Genomic DNA, 23,663 nt, shown 5'->3' with positions numbered 1-23,663 from the left:
CTTAGCTGCAAGCAGGCTGGTGGAGTCAGAAACACGGTCCGCTTACAAGCTGCCTGAGCAGAAGGTTGCTGCCATTTTTTTCTAGCAAGGGTGGTCGATGCACACACCCACTCTGGCACGTGCATCGAGGCACCTTGCCTGCCTTGCTCTTTACAAGACAGATTTGCACAGACGAAGACTTATGTCTGCTAGAAGGTGCGCATGCTGACCCATTTGAAAACCTCGCAGCGCGGGAGTATGTGATGCATGCTGTGCAACATGTTGGCATCAGAAAGGATCAGATTGGATGCAAAATGCAAGCTCGCTGGCTATCATGTGGCATTACCCAAGATGGGGCTTTATTTTCCACTGGATAAAATGGACCAGTAATGCATTACAAGTTCACGTTTAGATGCTTTGTGGACAAATAAGCTATATGTATTCGTTTTACTTATAAAAGGTTTACTTATAAGTTTTACTTATAGGTGATTTTATTTTGTTTCATTACCCTGAATTCGGCCAAAAGGCACTGCAAATACGAAAGGAACATCAAGCGGAAAGCCAGAGAAGCCGAGATAATCTCGTGGCTGGCGGCAATGGAAAATAAACCTGCTATGAGTAACTACTGAAGAGGAAATAACAATATCGGGAAAGAAACAATCTATTATAACTCAAAGGGAAGCTTATTACTTTCTGAAATGAGCTCGGGATGCCTTAGAACACGCACTTATACAGCAAGATATAAGAAGGAAGAAGCATGTGCTTGCTGCGGTAAAGCTATGGAAACAATAGAGCATGCTTTACTAGAATGTGAAATATCTCCCCAGCAGTAGATTTAGGCACCACTGGCCTATATACCATTAATAAAATATATCCAGAGAGGGAGATTAAGATGGACTGCAATGATTGTAATGGCATCATTGGAATCAGACATATGCTGGCGGGGTGTCCCGCGACTCTCCCCAAACTCGTTGAAGAATGAACACAGTGGGAGAAAAGGATTCAAAGCCCATTGTTTCAGGACCAACTAAGGGCAGTCCAGGGGGCCCATGATGTCGCTGAAAGGCTTGGCCTGACAGTGCCAACGTGGGAGCGGCCCGCCTTGGCTTGAGAAGTCTAGCCTCCGGACATCATTACAATAAAAGTTTTCACACACATACACCACTGGCCTGCTTGAAGCCCTTGGGTTCAGCAAGAGCAGAGGGAAAGTAAAAATGTATGCAGTAAAGATTGGTAAGCAGCGAAAGGAAGATTGGTGGACAAAAAGTAGGGAAACGTCAAACAACAGAGGCTTGCAAAGACAAAGTTCACAAAGTTTGGTTATGGGAAGTCGTCGTGGGTTTTTTTTCTTTGTTAACATAGGTAGAACATTAGGCAATACAAGAGCTTCATGGCGCAACCCACACATCTTTCCAAAGGGGACACTCGTAGCACCTATCCATCCGTCCCTCTGCTCCGCTAGGCTAGACATACAACTAAAACATGCAATCAACCACCAATCCACCATGTGGCTTAGCGGGGCAACTTGGAGCGGGGTGGACCGTAATGACACTAAACTAAAACACTCTAGTGAAAATCACATCTACGCAAATGTTCCATGACAGATCGGATGACAAATGAACACCCAGATATTGTGAATACCGAGGCTACGGGCATGTTTTATAATTATGCAATTGCATAACAAGGGTTTAGCTGTAGTCCCGAATCTGATAGCTTTTGTTATATTAATGTTGATTTCCGCTTGCTTACTGCCCCACTTACGGAGATTGTCTAAGTAAGATGGAAGGTAGCAGGTGTCCTCAGGGTTAGTAGATCACGCAATCATCAGCAAATAGTCTATGAAACGCCTACCATTACTAATATCGTTAATATAATCTAAACACAAAATAGGCCTGAGCATGGAACCTTGCGGTACTCCAGATTTGACATGATTTAATGGAGACAAATGGTCATTGATGAAAACTGATTGCTACCGGTTAGTTAAAAAGATGGTAGTCCACCTACTTATCCTCACAAGTTAAGATCTGTCAGTTTATGAATAAGCCAGAATTGAGGAACCTTGTCAAAAGCCTTCGCGAAGTCTAGAGATATTACATCGATTCGATAAAAAGAATGAGTGGAGTTATGCAAGTCATTAATTCATATCAATCGTGTAAAAGTCCATGCCGACTGATAAAGAAAAAGTTATGTTCTGTAAGAAACTTCATTAGAGCAGATGAAATGATGTGTTCGAGAAGTTTGCAGCACATGCTGGTTAAAGAAATTGGTCTGTAATTTGATGGGTTAGACGAATCAACATATTTAAATATGAGAATTATGCAAGCTGCCTTCCAATCATTTGGGACGCATCCCGTGTCAATACATTGCTGAAAAAGCTTGGCTAAAATGGGACATATTGCAGGTTTGGATATCTTAAGAAGTTTAGGGCAGATGCCATCACGACCAGGAGCAGAGTTAGTTGGAAGACAATCGATACAGGACTGTACTACTTCAGAAGCGATATTAATGTTGTGCATGCTTGAATGCAAAATAGGGGCCTGAAAGCTACTAGGTACAGGAGTCTCATCCGTGAAAACGGATGAAAAAAAAAACTTTTTGAATTCAATAGCAACACGTGCCAGAGAAAGAATGTTACCATCCTTAGATAATGGTACCGTCAAGTTCGATAATTTGGGTTTCCTAAATTTTTGTGTCATTGCTAAGCATGTCTGAAATGTCATGGTTGAAAAATTTAACTTTGGCTGTTGTTGTTACGGTCCTGCATAAGTGTGCGTGCTCACGATAGGGCCTCCAATCTTCCACAGATGCTCATAGTTCAGCTCTGCAATATATAGGTTTCACATGCGTCGCAAACCAAGTGCTTTCTGTGCAGGCTGTTATATTGAATTTTGGAATATGCTTTTCTTTTTAAGTGTGATCAGCCCATTATGAAGAAAAACCCAGTTTGTGTTTAAGTTGCAATGAGGGAATGACTGCAAGAAGCCGACAGAAAAGGTGGAAAGGTCACTAACAAGCCCGCTGACATTCACGCGGGTGTAATCAAATATTAATTTTTCTATTTTCATGTTTCTTTAGGGCACCTATGAATTCACAATGCAAGATATTGTGGCCACTGATACCATCCAATACATTTTCCGTAACATTATTTGGTTCTGTGGCTAGTATGAGGTCAGAGTGAATCACCATGAGTGGGAACAGAAACAATTTGATGCAAATTGAAAGTTGAGAGCATGTCAGGAAAATATTGGCATTGACGTTTTTCTTGTGCCATACAGGGGTCGGCATCAATGCCATTCAATATTGGGATAGTCGAAATCGCCGACAAGAAATATTGGTGATGTCGGGTACTTGTTCTGGACAAAACTTAAAGACTTGTTTAGATAATCCGGAAAGTAGTGGGATGAATCAAGTGGACGATAGCAGACTCCAATGACAGAGGTAGAATGTGTGGGCAGACAGAGAGCAACCCTTACAATTTTGAGGCAGGAATTAGTTTCAATAACGCAAGCTTCCAAACTAGATTTTACTGCGATTAACACACCGCCACCTCTCGATTCAGTTTTATGTTTTCTAAATAATGAAAACTGACGAGACAAGGACGATCCAAAATGTCGAATGACAACCAGGTTTCGGTGCCTAGAACGTCTACTGAACAGGATTCAAGATAAGAACAGAGGTGATCTTGGTTACGAAATAAGCTGCGGAAGTTTGACACAAGAATTGACACACATGCATCACAGCGTTCATTTTTTACATCACTGGGTTTTCACGAGGACGTGACGTTTCGGGAGGGCACTTACTTCATTAGTGGTATGGTCAAAGACAAATAGTGTTGTTTAGTAGAAGCTTGTCAAACAGAAGTTTGAACCTTTCAGCGGGCTTCTGTTTGGAACGTCCGAAATCTCGGAGTTTCTGGACTGCATCCTCATTGAAAAATCCTTATCAATCCACATGAGACGATTCAAACCTTTTTTAGTTTAAATGCATTTTTCAGTATGTGTTTTCTTTTTTAAGTTTAGGAATTTCACAATTATCAGCCAAGTATAGCCTTGTCTTTTCTGCCCTATTCTATGGGCATGTTCAATTTCACCAGCTGCAATGCCTAAATATTTAGAAACTAACTCAGTTACAAGCCCTTCCTTTTCCTGCCACGTCTGAGTCTTGCTCAATGACTGCTTTAAAGATAAGGTTGTTGTGACTCAATCTGTTACTGAGGTCGTCTACCACCAAACTTGTGTTGCAATTGTCCTGATTTTATGCTTTCCAGTTTGTCTGGGTGTCAAGCATATGAATTACCTCGTGACGCCAGAGGTTCCTTCCATTTAGGAAAGAAGTTCAGTAACATTCGTTTGGACGTCTTTTACTTTCCCTAGGATGTCTTTCTGAAATTTTCCATTACAGGCTGCCGTATCCTTGAAAATGAGTTGATAATGACATTGGGCTGCGTAGAGATGAGCAAGTGGTACAATGCTTAAGCGTACTTAAGTCCCAGAGGAGTTTCTGCATGAATTTTTCAATTGTTTATGAAGGTTTCTTACCTATTCAAAGAAAAGTGTTTGCAACATACTGACGTGGTACGAATTGGCTGCTGCTGGCTGTTGGCCTTGGTGTCTTCCTTTGCTGTTGAGCAGCATTTAGTGAGTGCACAGTAATAATGAGCTGCACCAAATGGCTACACATTACTGCTGTACTACTCGAACTATTCCAAAAGGGCCAATTTTTCTGCTCCAACGTGCACCATGACTACTTATTTCCTAGCCCAAATCCTTAACTGGCTAGGCCACCGCTGCATGCTGACACACCACCCACTGTGGGTGTGGGCTGTATTAGCCAAGTCTCAGTAAGACAAAAATAACTGTGGCACTGTTCTTTTTGAGCTTTGTTATTTAATGAAAAGGCTTTGAATTCAGGCCACCAGTGCCACAATAAAGTATTCCTATTCCAGCCGCACTACTTGTTAGAGCTGCATGCCACCTGCATTACTAGCTGGGCCAGTCACTTGAAATCGGTGGACTATAAGGTTAGAGTAGAATCAAACAGAAGACATTTTTTTGATATACTGGCTTTGGACGTCCCCAAATTTTTGGGATGGGCCTGCTATAAATTTTACGTATCCATAACATGGGAAGGTTATGACGACATGTAACCCAGGCAGGCAATGCTTTTGGAAACAAACTTTAAACTTTGCCACTCCGACAGTGGTGAATAGCGTGATCTGTTGTCATGTTGAGCAGTACTACTTGCATCTGACCGCTGGATGTATTGTGTCACTGTTCATTATTTATTACATGTGCTTATAACATGTGCTCCAAAAAGATGTTCCAATCATTGGTGCAATCTACTAATACCAGCTACTTTCGCAATGTCTCTGTAGGCATCTCTTTAAATCCTTTTATGCCTAACACGATACACGAGGACTCCCCTGCAATCACTGACACAGAAATAGTACAGTGTAGTTCTAAAACAAATGTGCTTAACTCATATTGGTGACAACAAATAGTTTAACATTGGTGCTGTCATAGGTCTGGTTTGCGGTTACAGCCGATGTCTTGTGGTTGATTATAGGAGTTCTTTAACAGCAAGGTCCAGCATTACTAGAGCTTTGTTTAAAGGGCAGCCACTTGGACAGTGGTACGCTTGGACTCGGGTGTAAGTAGTTTAATATTGATGCATAGGCTTTGAGGTGATTAGGGTTAGGCTAGTGTATACAATTTTTATTCTGTTCTATTTTCTTTCGCATCACTCGCACTTCATTCAGTGTTACTGCATAGATGGTGTGTTGAATGATAGGAAGGAAATAGAATCATATGTATAATCTTGGCCAAGATGGCCTTGGAGTATGTTTAAGCCCAACTTTAGGCACACATGATTCCCAGCTTGGGTGAGCATACTGAGATAACTGTCCAGGTTGAGGTTCATTCTGATATGCTGTTAACGCTTCTTTGAGTAATCGTATAAACATGACTGAACAAAAATCTCTGTGGTTTTTAAAAACCCATCAAAGCCAGAGACTCAGACTGGTGGTCATGATACGGGCATTTCACGATACCTTGTGAAGCATAACTTCCAGACCGGTGACAGACGAAGTAGAAATGCTTCTTTTTCAGGTGGCCGCAAGTCTCTGTACCTGTCCTTGCAATGAAGCGACTGCGTGTGTCTTTCTCCACCTTTTCCTTCTATGACTTGAAAGCTGATCAGGATAATAAAATAAAGCAAATGTTACATGTATGCAGTGTGTCAAGGGGAATCGGTTTATTGTAAGCCCACGTTGGCTGTGCAGAATATCTTATGGGGTAATTTAGAAGAAGAAAGAAGATTAAGTACCCTGGACACTTGTATGTTCAGTCTGCATTTCAGGGTGTGTAATGCACAGAACTAGCGTTACAAAGTTGAATTGTAGACATGTTGTGGAACTCAGTAGTTATGAAGAAGAGGTTCAGTGACATCTTTTCTCTTTTCCTGATGAGGATCAAGCATTTGTTTTTCTCAGGGCAAAATTTTAGAGCGAAGCATAATGGAATTGAAGAAAAAGAAGATATAAAAAAGTGACAAGAATGATGTTGCTTCTTGTACATTTTTAAACTATGCTTTGTTTGAGTACATTTTGCAGCTTTCATACAGAGATCAAACTCCTGCAAAGACAGTATGTATAGAAACTGTAAGCTAATTTGCTTTATTAATTTGAGGTTGACACTGTGACATGGCGTCTAATTATAGCAGCACAAAGTGACTGCCATCAAAATTTTTTTCGTGAGCAACGCCAAGAACTGCATGAAATGACAACTGAAAATGACAACTCTACATCTTACAAATTTCCGTTCTGAACGAGAAAGAAAATACAGAGAATCATGCCTTATCTATAAGTTCAAGGCATTGCAACAAATAGGCATAAACATTTCAAAAGGAGCTTTATAATCTATCCGCTATGCTAAATTTCAAGCTATAGGCAACACACTTAGTTTGGTTTCTTGGCGTATCCTTCTTTTTTTCTTTCCTCTTCTTTTTCTCAGCCGGCGTGTCAGACGCCGTTGACATGCCGGCTAACACGCGTGCGTTGGCACGTGGTTGACACCATGTTTTCCTCGTGTTTTAACTGAACAATTAGTAGATTTAAATTTTTTGCACATTGGGGATTCAGGAAATATAAAACTTCGACAGGAGCTATCATTAGAACTAGTGTACAGTACTTCTAGCACTTCTTTAATCAAACAATGCAAAATTTGCGCTTTGGTTGACTCAGCTTTTACTTATTGTGTTAAGATTGATATGAAGTGCTACTTTGTTTTTTCTGCTGTGTGTACATGTTTTTAGACGCAATCCTTTCCATTGTATGGAGTTCTCGCTCACACAAAGCCATGTACTCGATTGCAGATCGGCCTTAGGCAGAAGTGCAATCTCATACCTGTGCACTTGCCTCTATTCATTAGTGTGCAATACCGCGCAAGCCTGTGCATAACTATACGACGACTGTAAAGCATATGAAAGCTCCAGCACCAGTTTAAGGCACGAGATTAGACCAGATTTCTTGAACAGAAAAGCTGATTTAACACATTATTAATGTACAAGGAGGCTTGTCCATGCTACCTGACCTGACAACTATTGCTTCTAGACCCTAAAGAATGCAGTAAAAAAAAAAAGTAGGTGCTTGCTGCAATGGGGAGAAACAAATTTTTCCTGTACCATACTATAGGTGCTTACCCATTTCCAAGTTTGCAAAGCGAGTGCTTTCCTGCATGGCATGGCCACCACTATGGCTAATATTCATGCTACCAAATCTGCATATATTGTATCGCATGGTTTACCTTACAGAAGTTGGGAACTAGAAGCAGGGTTCATACTTTGTATATTTGTTTTCTTTTTTTCATTAGTTAAAGTAAAAATAGCAAATCATTAACTTCATTCATGCTCCTCCAGTCACTTTTCTTTTATAGAATGTATTCTAGGGTTTTATGCGCTAAAACCACGATTTGATTATGAGGCATGCCATAGTGGCGCAGTCCGGATTAATTTTGACCACGAGGGGATCTTTAAAGGGACACTAAAGTGAAACAATAAATCAGTTTAGACTAATGAAGCATTGTTTGAGAACCCTGCAGGCAGTGATTTCAAAAAAATAGTTTGATTATTAGATGAGAAAATGAAGGTCCAAGTATTAGTATTTGAATTTCGCGCCGAAACCCCAGCGCCGGTATGTTAGCGTGACGTCAGGGATTCCAAAGTATGTTTTCGCATTTGGGCCGCGTTGGCTGAATAAAGGTTCCCGAAACTTGCCATGTTTAATATTTGGTTCCTTTGGAACTCAATATAGTCAATCTGTACCGCTATATATAATTAGTAGGCCCTAGAAGATGCCATCAAAATCCACGACGTCACAGCCCCCAGGTGCGGGAACTCAAGTAGGCGTCGCCACCCGTATTTCGTTCTTGCGCTTTTTCTGGCTTACCAAACGTCTTATCATTGTAACAGTGGTGTTTTTGGTGTTGTAGAACAGTAATTTACCGATGCAGAAGAAATAATTTTTCACTTTAGTGTCCCTTTAACGTGCCACACAAGCGTTTCTTGCATTTCGCTCCCATCTAAATGCGGCCGCCGCGGCGGGCACATTTTTTTAAAACTTAAATATGCGATTCCTAAAAAAGATCCATCAGCAATGATTCTGCGTTGCTTCGATTCAAAACAGCAATGATAAGCATGCAATTTAATGTATGATGGTATAAGTTGCAGCTAGTGCATGGTCAGAAAAAATGTTAAGCATGAAAGCACCATAAATGAGCACATTTCAAGCAATAAGTGAACAAGTGAATCGTTCACTCTGCAAGCCCGTAATGCAAAAATAACAGGTGCAGCGGTAATCACGCGTTGCTTTGAGAGAATAAGCAAGTGTCTTACCTGGCATTGTCAGAAAGTGATACCTCTCATATTCCGGCTCGAAGAAATGCACGCTGATATGGCGGTACTCCAGTTCTTTCAAAGTCAGGGCTACTTCACACTCGTCGCAGTTGTACTTCAGGTGAGTGATTTTGTGCACAAGTTTTATGTGCCTCTGCAGACTGCGATTGTTCACTAACCGCCGGTCACAGTACTGACATTCAAAGGAAGCAACTTTCGCCATTGCGAGACCGCGAAGAGAAGCATGGTGTTTCCTAAAAACCGATTACGTAACTATGCTCAGTGCGTGCAAGCGGGCCTTTTATATCTGCGGGTGCTCTGACCATGGAGGAAAGAAAAGGCTGAGAGATGCTGACGTCACTCTTTGCGAAGCATGAGTGACGTCGGAAGGCGTGGCAGATATCCTCTCTTGTGCATATCTCTCTCCTCCGGCCCGCAACCACGCACGAACTGCGTGGGCTGCACGGGCGCGCCTGTAGCAATTCGAAAGCATCTACTATTCTGACAAAAGATGCAATCGCGATGTAACGTTGGCGAAGTCTGAGTATTCTGCCCTGGCATTGAAACAAGTTTAAAATAAACTCTTCACATTAGACCGTCATGTTGGACTCCGCAACTTTTGCGGGATTTTGTGAAAAGCAATATGGTTTATTGGTCCAGCCAACTGAAACTGTCCTGATGGCTTCTAGACCCACCATGTTGTATTAGTGGTTTTGGCGTTGCGCTGCGAAAGTGAGGTTGTGGGATCACATCTCGGTCGTGGAGGCCGCATTTCGACGGGGTTCGACGAAGTAAAAATGCAATGCCCGTGTACCGTACGTTGAATACATGTTAACGAATCCCGCGCGGTGAAAATTAATCCGCAGTTCACCGCTACGGTGTGCCTCATTATCAGTTTTCGGCTTTGGCACGTGAAGTGTCAAAATTTGAATGTTTGATTAACCGCAGGTACGGTGGCTGCCTAGTTCCTGCGTCATTTTAAATTACCTTTATCGTTCATTTCTACCTTCGTTTCCTCTGTTTGGGCTCCCTGGGGCTAGACCATAGTGGTTATGGCTAGACGCGGCGATGAAAAAATCAACGAGTCTAGAAGTTCAGGACAACATTCATTTGGGCTAGATGGTGCATACTTGATTTAGGAAGGAACAGCGCCAACGAAGACGTTCACAAGTGGGGAGAACGACACAGGACAAGCACCATGTTAAAATTGGCTCCAAGGCGCTGTCAATACAGTTTAAGAAAATGTTAGTAAGCACCGGGGCTACGCAGGATCCAATACAAATCCCTTGTCTTTGTCGATAAAACTTGTTCTCGAAAGAGATTAACGTCACATCAAGGTAAAATTCTAGCATTTTCATAAAATTATATATTGACACGCCAGAGGAGTTTTGGAACTCTACTGCACCGTTACTTTCCATAGCATCTCTGACAGAACGAAATAAGGCATCGTGGGGCACAGAGTAAAACAAGTCTTCAACATCTACTGAAAACACATAACCATTGGAAGTACATCCCTCAAGAAACCTAACAACATCTTTTGAACTCTTTGTGGCGTACGGATCTTGAACTTTAAGGGATGCAAGGTGCTTTTGAAGAAACTTGCTTAACACAATCAGCCAAGTTCCATTTTCGCTGACCGCTGTTCTGAATGGCACGGACAGTTTGTGCGTTTTGGCCGTAAAGAACATGGAAAGGGCATTGCTTTTGCTGTTACCAATGTCATTGGCCAGCGTGCTCAGATCTAATTCTTTGCACATCGCAGCCGCCTTGCCTCTCACTCGCGTCGCACTAGCTTTCAGAGGGATGAAGTTCTTTGCAATTGCTTCGCCGGCTCTTTTTTGAATCTCTTCCTCGGTGAGCACCACAAACCCACCATCCTTGTCAGCTTGAAGAAGCCGGAGTCTATTCTTCCTGAAATACGACACGACTTTTCCCATAGAATCTTTGCTAGTCAACGTGTTAGTGCTGGTCGTAGATCTTATAAGCGTATCCACACCATCCAGAAGGCATCTTTCACGGTTTTCTTCCAACGCCTTTCCTGCTATGCGCCTATTAAGCGCTAGGAACTCATGTGCTTCTATCCGTGGCTCGTGGCTGAATTTCGGACCTTTGTTCAACACATGCCTGACATCGTTGGGAAGATCAACGTCTCCGATGACCGTCACCAGCCTTTCCGGGGGCTTCTTGTCCTTCTTCAGAGAAGAGGACTGTAAACACTGGTTCAGTGTCTGAGCCCATCAAAATATATATGTATATATATATATATTATAGAGAGAGAGAGAGAGAGAGAAAGAACAGCGCATTAGTAACTCCCAGTTATGGATATCCATACATTTGTTCCCACGCGCAGGCATCATGTAATGAATGATTGTAGACCAAAAAATATTTCGCGTTTCTTTCCGGATAAATACATGAACATTAATAATGCCTTGGTTTTCATACTTATTAAGAAGTAAAGGAACATTACAGGTTAGCGATTGCATTAGATAAATTGTTAGCGTTTTTGGCACGAGCCATCTATCCTGGCTGTAGTCCCGACAGTGATTGTACAAGTGAAGAGACTTTGTTAGAGGAAAAAAATATGAATAGAGTAAAGGAAAGCCATACAGATCTGGCAGTTTGAAATCGCGTTAAATTTGGTGAAAAGTGGTGATGTTGTGTGGAGGTATGGAACGTTAGCAATAATTCCGACGTGCACGTTTCTGAAGAAAAAGCTTGTGTTAGTGTTCACAGTGGTGCCCCACACATGCATGCAGTAGTTAATATGAGACGCAAATAGTGCCTGGTAAATTTGTAATTTCAACTGTTCTGGAAAGAAATAATATTTTTAAGGCCGTTGTGGCTGGACCATCCCAATGAAGTGGAAAGGAGTGCGTTCGCTTTAGGAATGACATCGCAAGCCTCCAGACCAGAGACAAACAGGCTGGTATCATCCACATATAGAATGGTTGTTGCCTCGCTTTCTGCAAGGGTTCATCGAGCAATAAGGTTCCCAAAGAGCTCCAGCTGCACGGGAAGGTGCGAGGTGAAATCCGGCAACACTCATGCAGGCGGCTGTTCCCCCACTCTCCATTCCCCCCAGCCGCACTTTGCTTCGCTGCACCGCTCATTCTTGGCTCAGCAGCCGTCCGATATGGAGGTTCCCATTGTTGATCGCGCCAAGTACGAGATTTGTTCCGCAATTCGCTTTTTGCACGCCAAGGGGACTCCCCCGTATGTCTATCATGTCATTAACGTAAATGTCGAAGGGGACCTAAAATGCTGCCCTGCGGGACACCTAACAATATTGCCGTCCGAGGAAATACTATTTCCAATGACAACGCATTGCCTGCAATCAAGCAGATACGAACACAACAAAATATGTCATTCCATGTACACCATTGGCAGTCTACTCTGTTAATAGAATCTTGTGTTGCGGACTGTGAAAAGCCTTGCTGTAGTCCATAAATATCCGGACTACTAGGTTTCATTTTTCTAGCTTCTTGATTAACACCTGCTGAACAAGCAGTGCAGTTTCGGTAGAGCAGGTCATCAAAGCTGTTTCTCCATCGCCAGGGTTTGTGTCATGCTCTCCAACCATGATTCCTCGCTCCTTTGTGCCCTCCAGAGGGGCACGGTCATGGCCCCCCAAACAAGGGGCTTAAATCACCACAGCAATGAAATTGCAATTTTTCGCTTTTAATATGCTTCAGTGCAATACATTGCATAAGCCGCGTTTACATGAATGCGACAACGTCGCATTGCATTTATAGCGCATCACATTCATGTAAACAGCAGTAATGCGCTAGGAAGGCGCATCGCATTAGTGCGCCAGGCGAGGGTAGATTTACGGGCGCGAGTCGACTCTCGCGGAGCATGTAAACGCAGGATCGTCGCATTAGGAATGATGGGAAGGAATTGGCCACCAACATGGCGGCGGTCCCGGCTGCCCGCTTCGAATTGAATTTGGCGTTGCTTTTGTAAAATGCACTTCGTTCGCAGCAAATGATTGTGTAAACGGCTTTCGCTTAGTCTCAGGCCGCTTCGACGACAGAGTATTATGGCTAACCTTGTAGTGTTTTCGAGATCGCAGCTCGTTTCGAACGGGTCGAAGCCTAACGAAAAAAACATTCGAGATGTCAGCGCTACCTATCTCTAGAGCCGGGAAATAGCCACAACGACGGCATATGGCCTCTGAGATCCGAAGATCTCGCTGGTCAACTGAAACTGTAAAAAACGTGCGCTGCTTAGCGTACGCTACACTATAGCGTATAGTGTACGCTATAAGTTGCGTACGCTAAACCAAAACTGTCTATTTCTCGGCACTCAGCCACCAACGTGCACTCCGCCCACTACCGGATATACCAGTTAGACCGGAAGTCGGCTGCACTTCCCTTATGCGACACCTTGTGGCGCTGCGTTTTCGCGAGAGTTAATGCGCTACATGTAAACGGCGTCGCATCGCCTTTCCCAAATGCGCTGGGAAATGCGATGCGCCACTGTCGCATTCATGTAAACGGGGCTATAAGCTTCCCTGCTTAACTCAACTGTAATGTGGCAGAGGTGACTTTAGGAACACTTTCTAGATATGCCAAACAATATGTGCATTCTGGTCAGAACTACACCTGACTTAACATTCCGACATGTCGGCATATGGATGGCCCTTGTGCAGTTTAAGAGCACAAATACGCATGCTGGTTGTGGCTTGAGGAAATGTGATTTCTTAAACAAGTTTCAATGCCAATGCCCTAGACTGAGCTTCACCGCAATGCAGTTGTGTTATGCACTGGAGCTTCTGTAATGTATTGCGGTCCATCACTGCAGCAACGTCAGAACCAGCTTTGAATGGGTGTCATGTGAGTTATTAGATGTCTCGGTGCTCATACTGTGACAGATGATGGCACATGTGCGCATGTATAGTCGGGAACATGTGCAAGGCTGTGTTGCAGTCTCGTATATGAAGCTTGCAAGATGGGCGAAGCAAGGGCCCAAATCACTACAACCCTGCCGGAAATAGCTCTAAATCCCTGCCTGTACACTCCTTAAGGGTTTCGGTGCTTTTACCATAACCGGAGATTGCACATATTACTATATTTTCAAAACTGAGCTCATTGGAACATCTTCCTGTTCATGCTATGCACACAAAAATTAGGAATAAGGGAAAAATTATGCAGATCCCACACCCTGTGGGAATTGATGTAAGTGAAGCTCTCCATGCTGGATGCTCTGATTGACGATAATTAGCAGTGTTGACGGCTAAAGCTTAATTTCTTCAACGTTTAGGCTAACACGAGATTGGCGAATTGATGTTAAACGTTACCTTGTGGGCACCACTGCTGTTTGCGTAATAGGCGGAACACACAGGGAGAGGTGTTTGCATGAGGCATTGTTGTGGGCCATATCTTATAACCCGAGAGGGTTGAGTGTTGTCATTTCCTCATATGGCACATCGCGTTATGGCAGAAGTTTTAAACTTGAATTGGATTATGGGGCTGTACGTGCCAAAACGACACTCAGATTATGAAGCACGGCATAGTGGCAGACTCCAGATTAATTTTGACACCATGATGTTCTTTAATGTGTCCCAAAATCTAAGTGCACATGGGTTTTCTATTTCGCCCCCGTCGAAATATGGCTCCCGCGGTTGGGATCAAATCCATCACCTGTAGCAATGCCATAGCAGCAGAGTTAATGCGGCGGGCACAGAAAGAAGTGTTGATTTGACGGTCAACCACTTCTGTAGTGTTTCCTGGATGCTGCGGTGCGCTTTAATTAATGCGGCTCTGCTTCTGCACGCCCTGTGTGAGTTGCCCGCTTGACATATTTGCATGGCATTTATTTTTTCAGGAATAGCAGCAACGTATTGTATTGTGCCTTGAACATAAGCACACCGCAACTGCTGTTGTATGTTAGTGGAATTTCCTTGCCTTCTCATGTCACTTCCCCCATCTTATATGGGAACTGCCACTTCTCCTCCCTCTTCTTCTCTCTACAGTTCTATCTGTGTCCCCTCTCGCCTCACACATAAGCGCTGCAGTTTCTTCAGTGCTTCTGAGGGGAGTCACGGATAATTGCAGCTGTCAGGTGGCTAATGTGACAACGGCCAGGGAGCTCCAGAGGGCATTGTGCACATTCGATGCGGTGGGGTGAAAACAAGCTTCTCCCATCTCCTTTCCTCTCTTACTTGTGCCTGTCATGTATATACACACTCTGAACACACCCCCCTCCCCCCCGACGTGGTGTGTGTGACATCAGCAGCAGTCCACAGCAGCAGCTGGAGTGGGAAAGTCAAAGGAAGAGACAAAGAAAGCTTCACTTTAAAACAAAATGCGTAAAGGTTTCTATGCTTACCCAATGAGGAAACCCGTCCGTCACGTAAGATGATTGCTTTCAAGATAAGGCCCGCATGAGCGAGCGAATTGTAAGATCGGGCCTGCGCAGCCATGCCATAAGCAGCGGCCGCTGATGTACAGTTGATAATGGTTTGCATCGAGAGGAGGCAGCATCATTGACCACATCTACGTATGACGTCTACCTAACGTGACACTGTTCAATTACGTCACGTAGAACAGCACGCATTGGCCAATGCTCATCTTCCATGAAGCAGCAACATCATCCAAATGCACCATGATATAAAAGGAGTGAACAGTGCTACTACTGGCCTCTGCTTCATACTCATGCTGGTCTCAGTTTAAAATTTTGGTGTTGCAAATGCGCTTCTCCATTTAATGATTTTTTTCGTGGCGTTTCTCGCAATTATATGAAACGCAGCAGCATATGACGACAAAACAGTAGGTGATCAGTCGCAAATGCTTATGCATCATTTAGATAACTCCCACAGGATACTCTGCATGTAATTTTATCTTTTTCCACTTTCAGTATGCTTCAGCGCTATGGTATGCTTGACTGCGTAACCTTGCTATGTCCAGTGTTTGTGACCCCTTCCCACTGTTGGTATACTTCATCACAATGCTAAGTGCATGGTTGAATGCGTAACACCACTGTATTGGGATGAAGCTAACTTATGGGTCTGACATTACAGTTTTAATTTAGCATACGCAACTATAGCGTATGCTATACGCTAAAGTATATATAGCGTATGCTAAGCAGCACATTTCTTTAGGTTGAGTTGGCCTGTGAGATGTTCAGATCTTAGAGGCCATGTGCCGTCATTGCGGCTATCTCCCGACTGTAGCTATAGGTGGTGCTAACATGTCGGATGTTTCTTTCGTTAGGTTTCAACTCACTCGAAACGAGAAGCGATCTCGAAAACACCACAAGGTTATCACAGTTATCATTTACAAGGTTATCATTTACACAGTCAGTTGCAAAGAACGAAGTCCATTTTACAAAAGCAACGCCAAATTCAATTCGAAGCTGGCAGCCGAGGCCGCCGCCATGTTTCACGCAAATTCCGCAAGCCACGCAAAGACACTAATGCTAAATCTGAGAAATAGTGCGCGTACGCTATACGCAATGGGTCGTTTAGCGTTCTGCGCATGCGCAGTGATGACCCACTATTTTATAGCGTACGCTAAACTAAACCTGTCTATTATGCAGCACATTTTAGATGCTTGGTGGTTTTAAAGTCCGAAAGCTGAGATACAACAGCGTCGCACACTATCATGTGAGGAAAACGAACCGCTGCATGCAGCAAGTAGCGTCAGCATAAGCACTAGATTACAGTTGAACAGCTCTACAATGAAGACCACAATTAATTTGCCTGTAAAACAAAGAAACTTATGCGTCCCTGGAGGCTGATTTACGTTTATAAAACGAATTCCGCACCAGTGCCGCCACTGCCCCGCGAAGATGTCACCAGGGTAAGCTGTGCGCTAGCGCTAACAGCAGTGTATTTGAAGAGCGTGCTGATATTACTAGTTCTGTTGCCCTGCTCCAGGATTCACTCACCTCGTATGCTACTTGTTGTGATGGATCAACGGCTGACGAATGCATGGATAGGCCGCGAATGTCAACGAAGGCGACCAAAAATTTTGCAGCAAGGGAGGCTTAGGGGCACTAGACAATCAGGGGCTTTGCTTTGCATGGTTCCTGCATTTGGTTGGAGAGCAAGCTGGGAACCTCAATGGAGCATAGGGTGGCTACAGTAGAACGTGCTGTCAGGGATATTTTGCAGAGAAAATTTAGCGGTCTGTTTCATTAAGTGTCTCTTGAATTCTTGTTAAAGATTTTCTTTTGTTGAAAGTGCTTAGCTATTGTGAGCAGTGAGCTGCGCAACCTTTAAAACAAAGTGACCTGCATAGCGAAGGATTTTGAAGGTGCGAGCACTTTGTTAAAAAGGCGTTTGACTACATAGATACATTCAGAGCAGCGCTTTCTACCCTTTAGCCCATGCAGAATTTGTAGGTCCTATTTGCGCCACCAGGATCTGCCGATGTACTGCAGTGAAGCCTTTAATATGTGTCCCAATGTCCAATGCTACGGAGTTCAATATATCCATTTAATGTCTGAGCAAGTTTGATGTATGAAGTTTCATATACATGTAATTCTCTTGGTGATTCACCACCTGTTATTTAAGCAGTAATTCTATTTATAATTGTTTCATATAACAAGGTTTAATTGTAATGAATTATTGCTATACGACATTCTTTCCATTACTATAACTAATACTCTCAAGCTTGGAATCTCCCAGCTTCCTCATACAGTTGGCCAATGTGACAGTGCACCTGACACAACAAGCCATGTCGTACACTTACTCTGTGCATATTCACAGCCCATGCAAGCTTGTGCTGAAAGCTTGTTGCTGCTTGCAGAGGTAAACGTTTCACTTGACTGTTGTAATGATCTCGCTGACTATGTGATGGAATAAACGGTTACTCCACAATAAAACATAGTATGAGGCCATTTTGTAAACATGAGCTTGAAGTAAAACTGTGCCATGCATCGTCGAAAAAGGAAAACAACATTACAGGGATGAGCATACTTATCGTGGGCTTGTCTCTATAGCTTTTATGTCTTGCTTTGTCCACATTATGCTGCACAGTTTTAGTTGAAGCGGTTATTGGCTGGCAGACGTCTTCCCATCATGTTACTACGAGTTTTGATGAAAGCAGTCTTGGCCAGCCTCTCTACCCCTGGTTCTCTGGCTTAGGTGCTGGTGCCTCCAGTAGTTCACATTTGAATGGGTCCAAATTAATTTTCCCTCTCAGTGAAATCATACCAACTTTCCCAGGTTACCGGGCTTCTACAATTCCTCCTAAGTTGAACTTGTTCAACAGCTTTACCGAGTACTTTAAGTAGGCAGTGTATTCTATGTCGTAGGGCAAACAGAAAATTAGCATAAGCACTCTTGCTTTCAGGCTGCCATAGACTTCGAGTTAAAAGTGCAGTCGAGATCAACATGTCCAACCTTGATCCCTCCAGCCAATGTGCCAGCCTTCCCTATGAGCCACTACTTGCGAAGGTGAACATACCTTCTTTGTTCCATGCAAAACATTTTGTTAACTGTTTCCAGGAAAAAGTAGTTCAAGCATAAATGGCCAACGCATGCTCTTCATACCAGGTTGCCATGGATAATGGAGACGATAGGAAAGTACAGGCCAGCGTCGCTGTCCCAGATCCATCCGGCAGCTTTTCTGTCACAGGTCCATGTGTCCTAACTGCTGGTCTTCAATGGGAGTTGACACTGTCTCCTTCTATAGGGGGCATTTTCTGACATGCTCTTCTGTGGGAGAATGCCCCATTCATAAAAAGAAACAACAAAGATTGGACACAAAATGGTGCAGCTCATTAAAAAAAAATTACTTGCTGGGTTCGCCACTGGGCCGTATGCGTTGGCGCTCGTGACTCGACAAAAAGCAGCCACAGCGGCACGTGCAAGCTCAGGCTTCACATAGTTTCGCGCCCATCGCAAGAGGGGCACTTCACGGCTACATTCGGATATCACCGGCGCACAAGGAGGAAGTGCAGAAACATGCACGCTTGCAGTCTCAGAGGGACGCGCATGCGTGCAAACTCGATACCATGGGTGCACAGCTAGAAGGGAAGAAAGGTCGTTTTGCCACACGCTTGCGCACCCTGTAACATTTTGTGGGCGAGTGTACATGCTAGACATGTTGTTTTTTCTTATTTTTGAAATGTGATCCTTTGGGATGTATAATACATATAATATGCATCTTAGCTTTGTTGTGCATTAAGAAGAATTTATTTTATAAATACTATATAATTATCTGAAAAGATGAATGTTTCTTTAGATTTCACACATTTCTTTTGCTACATTGTAAATGTATATCCTAATAGATTAGTGTTTCGTATGTTATACGTTTGCCGATAGGAGACTTACTGCTGCCATGCGAGGGCCTTCAGGCACATTAAAGCTGTATGTTGCAGCTTTTCGCCTGGAGGACACCCAACAAAGTAAGTTTGTTGGAAATAAAACCATTTCTGGTATGGTAAGTCGAAAATTCTATTTCAAGTCGCTGCCTCTAGACCCTTCGTGCCAACCGCCATTTTGGCAAGGCTGTGTGATGTCTGGGAATAAGGCTGCTTCGATGGATTTCAAGACCAGATAGCAGCCTTCCTTCACACACTCTGGCACCAAAAAGGGCAGCACAGGTGTCAGTGTTACTTGTGCTACAATTCCTTCACTTGTGCTATAAATAGCAGCAGCAAACTGGCAAGATGCAAAAGCAAAACAATGAATGAGGGCCATAACGTATTTCCCAGCTCCTGAAATCAGTTCCAGTTTTTGCAGTAGACAAAAGCATGGCCTTCAAGATCAGCTTCGATTACCAGTGGGAACAGTTTCCGAGGGTGCCAATTCATTTCATCAAGACTCAGTGTTGCCACACTGCTTTTGATTGAAGTGTGAGAAAAAAATATTGAAGTGAACGTTTTCTAACACATTGAATGCAGTCAAATTTTCTTTCTGTTATGCTTTCCTTTTATTTCAAAGCAAAAAATACAAAAATCTAAGAAAGCAAGAAGCAAAACAGAAAGAAAAATATCTCAGTATAGGGCATCATTGCACAGTGTTGTGAAACCAGATGTGCATGCCTGTGAGGGTGATGATTGGCCAAGTGTGTGCACTATACATTCAGTGATGCTACAGGCATGCACTCTGCTGTTTGCGTTTCATTTGACGCTGATAGTACATCCACACAATGTAGCCACAGGGACAAGTGAGCACTCAAGTGAAGCTTTTTGAGATCATGTTTAGTTGGATCATGCAAATAAAATGCATTAATTAATCATATGCCATGGAAGATACAAGCACAAGTACACAAATTACTGTGCATGACAGGAGTGGCTGCGAAGATGTATAAGGCTCACACAAAGGCCGGACAGCAGACAAAGGACGATGATATTTAACTAATTTCGCCAGGAAAAATGACTTCGAAGTTTGTGCATTAAGTACGAAGAAAATCCAAGGATACCTAAGCACTTCTTATGAGTTGTGAATACTTTAATATCCAACTGAACGCCACTGAGCAGTCTGAGTTATGAACTCCTCGCGGGCAAGCGGACACGTTAAGACGCTTGGTACATATTGATTTAGCCTCACCGAGGCGCAGTTAGAACACACACAAGAGCTTGAGTAGACAAGGAACAGGTGGTAACACAGGCTTGCGAGAGGGAAGGTGATGTTTTGTCGTAGCAATGCACTCTCCCCTCGCGAAGTAGCGCAGCAGCAGATGTTCCCCTTCACTCGCTTTCCTCTGCTGAGACACGAGCCAGCAAGTGCAAGCTAGTGTCATGAGCGCGCCTCGTGTGCTCACATGGCGTCACAGTCAACGGGAAATTAGGCACCGTTTTGCTGCTACAGGTGCTGCCGGCTTTTTCACTGAAGGAACCATTTAACATTCTTGCATAAAAAAATATCCTGTCACTGACCACATAACAAACGGCAATAAAGAAATTCCGTTAAAAGTATTGCATCAAACCAGCTCAGAGCACGAAAGATTGACCAAAGCTGTCAGGCTTGGCTGCTGAAAATTAATGTCTTGTAGCAAGGTTTAACGAGCGAAAATGATATGCAAGAATACTCAGAATGATGCGAATGCTCAGATGCTAAGCTCTGCTCTTGTGCAGGAGCTTGGCAATGCAGCTGGCATAAATGCCAGTCTTCTGACTACTACTCTGGTTTCATGAAAAGTAGGTTATTCTGGCAACAGTATCACTGCAACATCACTGCAGTGCATTTTTACTTCACAGTGAGTAAGTACACTTTTACTTCACTGTGTCAGATAAACAAGTCGACAGACGTTTGAAGTGGTTCAACCACGATTCACAGCTGGAGAACAGGATAGCAACCATAGAATTTGGCGAGATGATTAGACAACAGGCAAAGGAGAGTGGACAAAAGTTGGAGGTGAAAGCTGTTCTGTTTGACTGTGACGAGGTGTAATGGAGTCGTCAAGCAACAGGCAATGGCGATGGTGCTTCCTAGCGTGCTGATATTGTTCTGGCTGCAAGGCACATAATGGTGATTACTGCATTTTATAGTGTCCCATTTTTCTTTAGATGACAAAGTATGTAAATTTGTGTATTGGTTACATTTGCAGTGACATCCAAAATCTAGATTTGTACTTGGCAAAGACAATACTTAAAAATTAAGTTCAGTTGTTTTACATGCCAAAATCACTAAATGATGATGAGGGATGCAATAATGAGAAACTCTGGATTAATTCTGACTACCTGGGTTTAACATGCACCCAATGCAAGGCGCACAGCATTTTTTGCACTTTGCCCCGATCGAAATGTGGCCGCAAGGGCTTGGATTTGATCGCACGGCCTTGGGCTTAGCAGCCAACACCAAAGCCACAGCACCAGTAACATTAAAACAAAGCAGTGATTTGATAAAGCGTGTAAGAGCACAACGGTTTTTAAGCATTGCTTCATGCTAAGGTCTAAGTTCGGTACTGTCACACAACAACCACAATAATGAGATGAACAACGGGGGTAAAATGCTAAATTAAGCTGCAAAATTATGAAGCAAAAGCCTTTGAAGCTGTGAAGTTCTTTAGGAACTTGCAAGGTGTGGACATTTGGACATGCAAAGGATGTAGCCTTTGGAAACAACTTTCCAAGTTAATTAGTTGTTTTTTACTAAAGCAATACTTCATCACAAAGCAAATAGCTATAATTTCAGTATGCTCCAAGACTGAATGCCCTATGATGAAAATTTCTATTGCATTTCTAGCAAGTTATATGGAGCAACCAAAGGTAAGAGACATTTGATGCTAGTGTTCAATAAATTTCAGTTATTAGACAGCACTCGTCCAGTGCCCTTCCGTGTGTCTTCCATTGTTTCCGCACTGATTAGTAAGTATGATGCTAGTGACTGTAATAGAATACGCGAAGGCCGAGAAAATAGCAATGGCAATGAAGAGCTATTGCTTGAACAAAAAAAAAAAAAAAGCATAGGTGTAGTGCCAAAGCAGAAAGGAGAACATGAACGAAAAGTATGTGCAAAGTCATACATGATAAGAGAAAGCAGCAGGCAAGATGTGGTGAGCAGGGGGGTGGGGAGGAGTATTTTGTAAGAGCCCACCTAGTGGACTGTCCATTTCGGCCGCTACTGATTGGCTAGGGCTGCTCGTCTCCTCCTCTCACAGCTGAATCCAATCGGCAGTGGCCGAAATGGACAGCCCACTAGGTGTACTCTTACAGAATACCCCCCCCCCCCCCAGGAGAAAATGATGAGATGGATTCTTGCCTACTGAAGTGCAGCAACTGTTCTTTTTTTTTTTCCAGAGTGAACGTGAGTGAGACTGGAGATGTAATGGTGATATGAGGCTTTGATGTGGAGATAAGCTGTGGTCTGGGATGAAGCACAATTTTGGTTTCCAGCTGTGGATGTATTTCCAGGAGACCCTGCAGATAGTTTTTTTAGCAATTAATAATTCACGTATCTGGCGAAGGAAATCATTACAGTGAACATGCGGCATAAGCAATAGACAACCAGGCACATATAGCAAAAGACAGTGCCACTGTAGAGGAATGGCGACAGGGAAGAGCAACAAAATGTGATCAAGCATGTGCAGGGAGAAGGGTACAGAAAAACTACAAGGGATCACACAAAGGAGATCAGTTTGACAGTGACGACAAGAGCAGCACTTATGAGCACAAATTTCAGAAGAAAGTAGCAAATTAATTGAGTCATCAGTTGCCAAAGAGCAAGCACTTTCTGTCACGAATGCTACTGATGCCAAGCATCAGTCCTGGCGCTGTTAAGGAAGTGAAGGCGCAGTTGTGGCAAGGGATAGCAGCAGGTGTCTCATAAAAATGGCAGTACCGGGCAGTACTGGGCTATAGTGAGCCAAGAGTACCAGCCTGTGCTTCTTGAAATCTGTCACCTATGTCGAGTTGAAATGTACTGCTAAAGTGGGTGTACGTCGGAAAGACTTTCTCGCCCGTGCGGCGCTCGTGCCGAGTTGGTGATGGCGGATTATTGATTTAATGAGCCATCTTTCGTCTCATTAAAGATGTTTTGCGTCTCTTCCCGGGCGAGGAATAGGGGCCATATAGTGTAGACCAGGCATGCTCTCCTGGAGCAGTACCTTCGCTCGTGCACCGCTTTTTGTACGCTGCTCTCCGACTTTTAAATGGAATATTTGAATGGTCCCCTTCGATATAAATAAAGGTTCTTCAGCAAAACCATGTGCAATAAATCGGTAAGCGGGAGCCGCAGAGCTAGAGAAACGGAAGCAAAGCAGGCAAGTCGGACGTACATTTAAATTAAATTATGGGGTTTTACGTGCCAAAACCACTTTCTGATTATGAGGCACGCCGTAGTGGAGGACTCAGGAAATTTCGACCACCTGGGGTTCTTTAACATGCACGTAAACCTAAGC

The 23,663-nt window shown here is 43.4% G+C and overlaps 1 long non-coding RNA gene across 9 annotated transcripts in view; it reads right to left on the bottom strand.

Annotated features, from left to right (window-relative positions):
• The window catches only part of LOC126524019 (uncharacterized), a 37,412-nt gene that overhangs the window by 12,968 nt on the left and 781 nt on the right, over positions 1–23,663 (bottom strand). For 4 of the 9 annotated variants that reach the window (XR_011895354.1, XR_011895353.1, XR_011895360.1 and 1 more), the window contains exon 1: positions 6,029–6,368. This is a non-coding gene — a long non-coding RNA (uncharacterized lncRNA). Of the gene's footprint in view, positions 1–6,028; positions 6,369–8,868; positions 9,036–18,367; positions 19,471–23,663 lie in introns of those variants that run through there. The other 5 variants (XR_011895356.1, XR_011895355.1, XR_011895357.1 and 2 more) reach the window with 5 other exon arrangements.

Source organism: Dermacentor andersoni, chromosome 6 (assembly GCF_023375885.2).
Source record: "Dermacentor andersoni chromosome 6, qqDerAnde1_hic_scaffold, whole genome shotgun sequence".
Lineage (NCBI taxonomy): Eukaryota > Metazoa > Arthropoda > Arachnida > Ixodida > Ixodidae > Dermacentor > Dermacentor andersoni.
The sequence above is the reverse complement of the archived record's forward strand: the minus strand, read 5'-3'. Positions and strand labels throughout refer to the sequence as shown.